Source organism: Etheostoma spectabile, unplaced genomic scaffold (assembly GCF_008692095.1).
Source record: "Etheostoma spectabile isolate EspeVRDwgs_2016 unplaced genomic scaffold, UIUC_Espe_1.0 scaffold342, whole genome shotgun sequence".
NCBI lineage: Eukaryota > Metazoa > Chordata > Actinopteri > Perciformes > Percidae > Etheostoma > Etheostoma spectabile.
The window spans coordinates 188,460-198,401 of NW_022605589.1; the positions used below are offsets into that span (position 1 = coordinate 188,460).

A 9,942-nucleotide genomic window follows, 5' to 3' on the forward strand; every position below is an offset into this window, starting at 1 on the left:
CTCCTGACTAACCTCTTTGACCAAATAAGTTTGGGTGAGCTTGTAACTTGTAATTAAGCTAGTGTGACCTCTAGCTGAACTACTTGTTTCCTCAAATAAAAAAGGAAAACAACAAAATAACCAAAAATGTAGTCTAATTTTTTGAAAAATGTCAACGTGTGTTTCAACTAGCATGTTTCCTTAATTTGGTGAAATATTGTCCTACTTTTTTTAACATTGCATAATATAGTTCATATATTTATTATACCTAAGTGCAAACATAATCAAGTGGTAATCTGTTAATAATCAAACTGACCCAAGACTCACAAAAGAAATTCTTCAATTTGGGCAGTAACGTCTCTTGCCATTGAAGACAGTTGAAAACGGCAGTTGATACTCTTTTTGGAGCAGAAGCAGGATACTTTTCTCCTCTTCTGCATGTCTCATTGCAGCAGTAAACAAAGAAGTAGCAACTCTAGTATCAATATTGACCATTTAAGATGAGGGGAGAATATTCTCTTTGTTTGTATCAATAAAAGTAAACTTAGGCTTTGCGGTTGCCTTCCGACTCAATTTAAAAAAGACAGAAAGACAATTGAAAAGGGAGATAGAGAGCGGCGGTACAATCTAACATTCTAGCAATGGGTTTTACAGACAGTTTTTTTTAACTGCAACTCCACAATTCTCTGCAAAAGTTAACTAAGAGTCAATTTTGGAGAATGGGTGGGGGGGATCTTCTATGCTATTTTTAAGGTCAAAGCCAGACTCCGTCATGCTGGCTGCTGGTCTGCACTTGTGTACGAATATCGCAAGAAACTTTTTATTTAACAGAAATATTGTAATTTTTTTATATCGCGAGATTCATCCATACCTCTACCAAATAACAATAAACTGTAGGCATTGTGGCGCTGGTCTCCCTTCATGTTGCAGGACAGCCTGTAAGCGAGTGGGGGGCTGGGTTGCACGGAGAAGAAAGATGCAAACACAGCTTTAAAGAGAAAATAAAACGCAACATAATTTATATCAATATTGTCTAATGCAATTCTCATTTGAAAATTTATAAAATACTTAAAACGTCAATGCACGGCCCATCAATAATTTCACAATTGTTTGTATTATTTTACAATAAATGATTGATTGATTAATTGGCATTTAAAAGCAATCCTTGAACTATAGACAGGGGGACTGATGATCCAATTGTATTCATCTAGTTCTGGGAAGAAGAGATGGAGAGGATTCATTAGATGTTTAGTGTTCAAAGTGTTATAGGTGTTCCCTACTGAGACTGCTTAAAGCATCATTTCTCAAATGAATACTTTCAGTAATGTCACTGATACTGCTCTGCATGTTAGTGGAGTATTGTCTGTGTGGCTCGTATTAAAAATTGACTTGACTAGTTAGATTGTATTCTAGAGAATGGCACCTATTTCTTGCAGATGAGACAGGAAAACGTTAGGCCTACATTGAAATGTCTATGCTCCAGTCAAGCTTTTTTTAGGTTTAGGAAAAAACATGTTGGGGTTAGTTTTGTTCAAACTACATGTTGACTAATGCAAACCCAGTCCCATTTATACTCCTATTTACATTGTCTAGAAATGTAAATGATCACAAATCATTTAAATTGATGTAAAATTGGACTGGGGGTTGGGGGGGACCAAACTATATATACATATAAAAAATATGTATATATGTATTGTATAATTCTGGGCAGACAGTAAGCATTTGTGAAAAATTGAATATCAAATAAAAGCAGACCCCTCTGTGTCAGACCTCATGTGCCAGCATCTCCTTCCTCATCCTGGCTGCTTCATGCCTCCACAGCTTCAGACACTCCTTGCACTAATGAAGTAGAGCAGGGTGATGAAGGGAAGACAATGGCTGCTGTCTGGCCGGCCTCGGTCCGACACAAACGCCCCATTTATTCCGTTTATGAAGAGGTATATGCATAGCCCCCCTCGAGGTGGTGTCCTCACTATACTATCCCTGCTGCTAAATAGAGCATTGCTAAGACCATGTTAATGGAACACTCTGTAAGCGGCCACCAGAAGAGTTAGAAGGATGGCTTGTAGTAAATGGTCATCCCAACAACGATAGAATAACAGTCACTATCCACGTAGGCCAGCCACACCAGGACAAAAGGTGTCTGGGGCCTGTGTAGTAACTACCCCCGATACTATGACCAGCACCTCCACCAAGCCCCCAAACAGCTGTGGCTGGGAGTATCCATACATGTTGAACCATAATGTCCTTATGAACATAAGCACAGAAGCATGCAAAACAGCAGCCCCCCAACAGCAGCTGCAAACAGCCCAGGATCCTCAGCAGGCAGCCCAAGATCAAGTAGGCATAGCGCTGGTGGTATTCTTCCACCGTCATGGTAGGTCAGGGCTGAGAGATTGTGGGCACTGCAGATGCGATTCAAAGGCTTCAGCATCCAGCAGCATCCGGTTTTGCTCCTTCTGAGAGGTGTAGCTGCCCCCAGAGCCACCATAAGGGTCCCGATAGGACCCTAGAAGGGACGGAGATGGAGGCGCAGAGTGGGGGGGGGTGAGCAGGGACTCCTGCGTGGTGTGATGGTTGCCACTCTTACTGGATGAAGGGGCAGGGGAGTAGGGCAGGAGGGTATATGCCCTGACTTCCTCCCACTGTTACAGCTTTTGCCACGGAAGAAGTTCTTGACAGAGTCGGGAATGAAGCGGTGGACGGCTCAATCATGACGTCACTCTTGGCCTCCATTGGTTCACTATTTTGGGGGATAAAAGGATTCAGGGCCAACAGCTGGCTGTTTAGGTAGAGGGGGAGGGGGAAGGGGGTCAAGTTACGGCCGGCACTGTTCCATGAAAGGACTCTGGGGGTAAAGGAAAGTCCTGCCATGAGGTGCCACAGGGCTGATCATAGTGTGGGATCTCCCGCACCGGTCGAACCTGGGACAGAACCAACTTCCCAGAAGACATTGGGCCTGGACTCTTTGCTCGCTACAGAGAGAAACACAGTGGATTAAAACCATCACTGTCAACAGATGTACCTGAAAAAAATAAAAAGAAAATATAACATTTTGGTTATGTCACATCGTCAATTTTATTTAACAACAGAACATTAAAACCTGGATAAAATTATCTATCAATGTTCATACACATGTTAATTTGTTTGTTTATTTATGATACACCAACCACAAGGAAATTCCTTTAGATTCTGATGACAGATATCACAAAGAGGTAGGTGAACAAATATGATTTTGAGTTTAAGATGCAACAATAACATACTGATTCAATTTCTGGATTCACAAAGAAATAGCATTTCAAAGATGATAGAACATCACAAAAGCCAAGACATCCTGCCATCAAGGCTGTAAACCCTAAAAAAGTGAAATGGCACACTAGATTCCACTAACGACCTAAAACAGTTAGCATCGTGACTTAAGTCGTTGGATGTACTCAGTCCTCCACAATGACACACATCCCAAACTGTATATTCATAGTTTTCAGTGACTGTCGCGGAGACTGAAGGGCAAACTATCTGGAAATTCCATAGAGTGTTGTACAAGCCTGTCAAGTTTTCCATTTTAAGCCACAGCGCTTTAGATCACCTCTAAAAAGAGAAAAAACTAAGTTATACTAATATATAAAACTGCAAGTCTAGGCACATTTGACCCATATAACAGCCCCAGTGAGGGTTTCACATTCTTGTACACAGTCTATATTTCAACTAGCCTGCTCGCTATCTACCTAATACGCTCGTCAGGCTGCTCAGGCGCCATGCTGCTCAGCTGCTCGTCAATGCTTGTTCAGTACCTGGTAGACTGTCGTAACTTTCCTCATTGCTCATTTTATGAAGCCACTAAGTAAAATGTGTCTTTGTTTATGTTATATAATGTGCTGTTATATTCATTTCATTATGCAATTCTGTCTGCCATCAGACAAGATTCAGGGAAAAAGATGGTGTTGTTGGTTTGCATGGGTGGTCATTTCAGTGTCGTTAACTTAAACATTAGTCCACTAGTGCGGAGATACATTTTAACAAATCCACAATATCCACCTCTCTGGGTTTTTGTCCTGAGATGTGTTTTGTAGAAACACAACCCAGGTTGTCTTTCTTTGGTTTTTGCGTCAAACTGAAAAACAACTATCTGATGTTTTGACTACACTGTGGTTAAAAATTGAGCTGACTTGTCACAACAATGGAGGGAAAGCTTCTTTTTGCCCTCAGGGGGGCGTCTCATGGTTGTGGCAATCACGGGGAAACTATGAATTGCTGTTACTGCAAAGTAACCTAATCCTAAATAGTCCACAGTGTACCATGGTTGTAGACAAAGACTCTGCAGGTTGAAAAAATGAATTATCGCCTCAAGTACCTTTCTAGTTATGATGCAACATTAGGAGATTATGAATTGTTAATAACTTAAATTTTAAAGGTCAAATAAATTAAGGCACATAAATAAATTCTATTTTACTACATTGTATCAAAATATTGTTACATTTTGGTTGAACGACCCATGTCTCGGCTGACCTGGTTGCGAATTCTGAAAAAATAGTGGGTAGGTCAGTAATAATGTTTATGTACGCAAAAACCTAATAAAAAAAACTAGAAAGTCGCCAATAGCCTAGTACAGCCTAAAAACAACAATAGGTCCTGGGACTAATATTCTGCGTGTTTAGGTGTTGAGCCCATAATAGCACCTTCTATATGTCCATTAATGTTGGCACAGTATCGTCTACGGTTCAAACTATTTGTACAAGCAAAAACTTCTGGTGAAATGTAAGCATTCATTCAGTACTTTTAGCACGCGCCCTACATGCCTAGCGTTAAGCCACTTCCATTGTAAATCGGTAAAAAAAAAAAGGTTAATAAGTAAAACACTGAGAACACACAGACAGAATATGTTGTAAGTCTATTTTACACTAAAATAAATATCCCTGTCATTAAAGCCGAAAATGAGACATCATAATCGACTACATTGTCTTACCTGCTAACATTCTCCGTCTATTTTTTTCTCAGTGAAACGGTTTCAACAACACGTGCTGTCACCCTCCCTTTGGTCTCCACTCTCACACTGATCTCAGGTCAGACATCACTGTGAGCCCGGGTGACAAGAGGTAATAGCGGAAGACAACTGATCCGAGATCCCGCCTCGGTGAAACTCACTGGCAAGTCTGACCAGCCCCATGATGGTTCATGGTCCCGCTAACCCCGATTTACAGTTTCCGTTCTTAAAACAAGATTCGTTAATTAAACAGCTGGGCTGCTTTTATCTAGAACGGGTAGGATTTATTAACTAAGAGTTATACTGTTTTTGTGTGAAAGCAATCTCTCGCTCTTTATTTTGTCATTACTGTTCTTCTCTTCTTCGTCTTCTTCTTCTTTTCTTCCTTTTCTCATTCTTGTATCAGCTGTGATAAAGAATTTTAATGATGAAAATTAAAAAATATTTTTATGGGTGTTTTTTTAAGAATATTATTATTATTATTATATATATTATTAGTATTATTAGTATTATATTCATCATCTAACAAAATACAAATACTTACTTAGTTTGGACTCCAAAAGCGATTCAGACTCAAGCACAATGGAAAGGATGGATGTGTATAGTTTTATTTTGTCTTGCAAGAAGTGTAAAACAATGAGTGAGGGGGCTCCTGGTGGAAGCAGATGGCAACTGCTGATGGGGAATTTGGGCAGGCAATGGCAGGGATCCAGGAGGCAGGCAGGTGAGGTATTTTCAGCAGAGTCACAACAATGGGTCAAAATCAGATTTTCATTGGAGGTTTAAGCCGGAAGAGTTACAACATAGAGAAAGGAAACAATCGGCGATGAGTGAGTGGACAGCAGGGTTTCTTATACTAAGCGTGATGGTAAATGGAAGTCTTGTGTGCCTGGTAACAATGTAGAGCCATTGCCAAGCTGATGAGCACACACACAGGCACGCAAACACCACCAGCACGCGTGCACGCACGCCACACACAACACAACACACATAAACACACACACACACAGGGTAGGAGACACAGGGAAAGACAGACAGGAAAACAAACAGGAAACAGAGGGGAATCCAGTGGTCACAGACCAGGCTGTGACGAAAACATAGTATTTCAACATAGCATGTTTCCTTAAATAGCAACTAATGATTTCATTCATAGTGGCCACAAAAGTGCATTCACACAATGTTGGTACACCACAAAAAGTGATGGTGGCTAGCTGCTAGCTATCTGCTACTTAAAGTAGTGCAACGTCAGTTGAAATCTGCACCAGGGGCCCGTAGTACGGTGGCCGACAGGGCAAACCGTGCAACTTCAGAAAACACATGCAAATAGACACAAGCAAATTAAGAAAAATTAAGAAAACAAATAATTTGACAACACATGCGCGGCATTCAGCAAACGCGTTGCAATACTCACAACACAACCAAATACACAAATGTGTTGCTATACAACCAACACAACCAAATACACAAATGTGTTGCATATACACCAACACAACCAAATACATAAACGTAATGCAAATAAAAAACAATGCAAAAGAAAAGCAACAAACCACAAAAAATGCAACAAAAAAAAAACATTACATCCAGATACACAACATCTTCAACAGACGGGGAGAGAGCGCTCTGCCTTTTATTAGAGTCTGATATGGCTGCAGCCCGAGACCTCCCGTTCATGTCTCCCGTCTATAGAGTGAGGGATGACGAGTACAGCATTATCTGTATCTGATCTGATTGTACCACATGAATATCTGTATCCGTATCCGTACACGGACTGGGCGGGGCCAACGCCAGAAATGGTCAGATTTAACCCGGAAGTGGGTGGGTGGTCTCTTGAAATATGCAGGGCTTTTCCGGTATGTTATTTAAAACTTCTAAGCCCGAGACACTCGCCCACGAGTAAAAAAGTACCTCTGATTCAGTTTAATAACTTTTGAACCATACAAGCGATTTACTCACTTTCGGTTTCGTTTTAATCCTGACTTTTCGCGTTTACAGCGGTCTTTTCCCTGTCTTTCTAGTCCTACAGGGGATTTTTACCCAGCCGGAACTTCAGCCTCTTTGGGCTTTAAATCCTACTGTTATATCCAAGATGATTCACTTTATGTCCATAATATCGCGTTTTCAGTGTTGCCAGATTTGCGAGACAAATACGCAACAGGCCTGTGAAAACAAGCCCAAAATAAGCGACTTTTCTACGTAGCCCCCCTAAGATGTGGAAGAGAAAAATAAATAAAACTGTGTTACAATCCATTAGACAGATTGGTAAACTGTACACACGGTTGGCTAGGTTATTTATTTTTCCCCCTGAGCTTCAGGACAAGACCACAGGAGTAACTTAAACCACCTTTAACATTAGTTAACATTAGAAAACTGAGGGATTTGAAATTTTTTTTCACAGTGATTTGAGTTGTTCCCCACGACGGGTTGAATCCATTCATTTTCTTTCTCTTTCTCCCAGTCTTTGTTATATTTCTTCCCGTATTTCTCCCACTTTATCCCGGACATTATTCCTCCAAAAACTCTCCTACTGTAGGCTACACTCACATCAGTCGCTACTCGCACACATTTCCTAACCAGAAAACAGACTGCTGCTCGGCCTCTGATTGGTGGTACCGTTTCCATCTGGGTCAGAGCAATTAGAAGCAGGAAGTGGGTGGGAAATAACGCTGCTGTCTATAGTGTTTGGGGAAACGGGGCGGGATCGAGCGAGCGCAAGGACAAGCTGGTACAAGCCAAATAAGCAACCACACTTTAGTGACAAGCCAAAAAAAACGCAACCGCGACAACCATATTGTAAGGACTTTACAAAAAAACAAGCCCAAAGTCGTTGAATAAGCGACATGGCAACAATGGCGTTTTGGTAATTTCTGCCGCTGGCTCGCTCCTCCGCGTCTGCCCTGTCTCTCCGTCTATTGTTTCAGGAAGTACATGCCCATATATGGGAGATAAAGGCAACCCTCTTGTAGGAAGGCCAGAGGGGACAAAATGCCTATATCAGTCAGAATCAGAATCAGAATACTTTATTGATCTCCGAAGGGAAACTCTGTGTTACAGCTCAGATTTTAGAAATAGAAGAATATAAAAATAAAGAAAATAAGAAATCTAAGGAGTTCGGATATTTACATGGGAAGGTATATTATGATACAGTATTACATAAATAACATAATTAAGGTGTGCAATGGTGAAAAGTAAATAATAATATAAATAGTAAGCAGATGAGTATTGCACATTACAAGCCAGTGTTATGCACAAAACAGATATATTGTCCAGTTTCAACCTCTCTAGTGTTGTGTCAGACACTCAGAGGGAGGAGTTAAAGTTGATGGCCACCAGGCAGGAATGACTTCCTGTGGCGCTCTGTGGTGCATTTTGGGAGAATGAGCTATCACTGAAGTGCTCCTGTGATTGAGCAGCAAGCCATGGAGTGGGTATGAGACATTGTCCAAGATGGCATGTAGTGGGCAGCATCTCCTATCTGACACACCCGACAGAGAGTCCAGATCCACCCCCACGAGTCGACAGGCCTTGCGAATCAGTTTATTGAGTCTGTTGGCGTCGCTACCCTCAGCATGCTGCCCCAGCATGCAACCAAAGAGGATAGCACGGCCACAACGGACTCATAAACATCCTCAGCATCTTCCTGCAGGTGAAAGGACCTCAGCTCCTCCGAAAGCAGAGGCGGTTGGCCTTCCTGTGGGGCTTGAGTGTTCTTGGCCCAGTCCGTTTATGTCTAAGTGCAATCCCAGGTATTGTAGTCCTCCACATGTCACACCTGACCCCTGGATGGAAACAGGGCTCACTGGTGCCTTGGCTTCCTTAGATCCACCACCAGCTCCTTGGTTTGTCACGTTGAGCTGTAGATGGTTCAGCTCACTCCATGTGACAAAGTCCCCACCACAGCTCTGTACTCAGCCTCGTCCCCCTCGCTGATCATCCAGCCATAGCAGAGTCATCAGAAAACTTCTGAAGTGGCAAGACTCTGTGTGGTAGTTGAAGTCGTGGTGGTAGAGGTGAGAGGAAGGGGAGAGGACAGTCCCCTGCGGGGCCCCCGGTGTTGTTGACCACGCTGTCTGACACACAGTGTTGCAGGCGCACTACTTGGCTGCCAGTCAGGTAGTCAACAATCCAGCGACACAAGGGGGGGATCCACCTGCATCGCTGTCAGCTTCTCACCCAGCAGGGCCGGCCGGATGTGTGTTGAAAGCATGGAGAAGTCAAAAAACAGACCCTCACCATGCTCGCCGGCCTGTCCAGTGGCGTAGATGCGGTTGAGCAGACGCTCACCCTCCAACCGGGCTGGTAGGCGAACGGGGGGTCCAGGAGAGGTCTGACCATGGGCAGCAGCTGTTCCAGAACCCCGTCCTCCGGGTCTTCATAATGTGGGAGGTCAGTGCCACGGGTCTTAGTCCTTGGAGTCACTGGGACGTGGCGTCTTTGGCACAGGAACGAGGCAGTGGTCTTCCCCATTATGGGGACCCTTGGAGACTAAGGCTCAGGTGAAGACATGGTGAAGACTCCAAATAGCTGGGAGGCACAGGCTTTGAGCACCCCAGGATGGATACCCTCAGGGCCTGCAGCCTTATTAGAGTGGAGTCTGGTAGCTGTTCTCACCTGGTCAGCAGTGAGGCACACAGAGGTTACGGTGGGGTAGGGGGAGGGGGAGTCGGCTGGAGAGAGGTGTTAACCTGTTGCTAGGGAGGGGGGAGTAGGGATTCTCCAAGGAGAGAGGGCAAGGGGAAGTGAGGGGGGAGGGGGAAGAAGTAGGGGGTTGGAGGTGTGAGACAGCAGTTGTGTCAATGGGGGGATGGGCAGGAGCAGCGACAAACTTGTTAAAGAACGATGAGTTCCATTGGCATGTCCAAGCTGCCATCACTCCTCTGCTGCCATTCGGTCTGAGCCAGTGATGGTGCCCTCCTACCGCTCCGACTCCCCTCATGCTGTTCGCGGGAGTTTCGCTCCAGATTCTCCTGTACTTCTCTTAGCCT

The 9,942-nt window shown here is 43.5% G+C and overlaps 1 pseudogene; it reads right to left on the bottom strand.

Annotated features, from left to right (window-relative positions):
* Positions 1-1,743: 1,743 nt before the first annotated feature.
* Positions 1,744-9,424, bottom strand: LOC116686285 (MARVEL domain-containing protein 2-like; annotated as a pseudogene).
* Between the last annotated feature and the right edge of the window lie 518 nt (positions 9,425-9,942).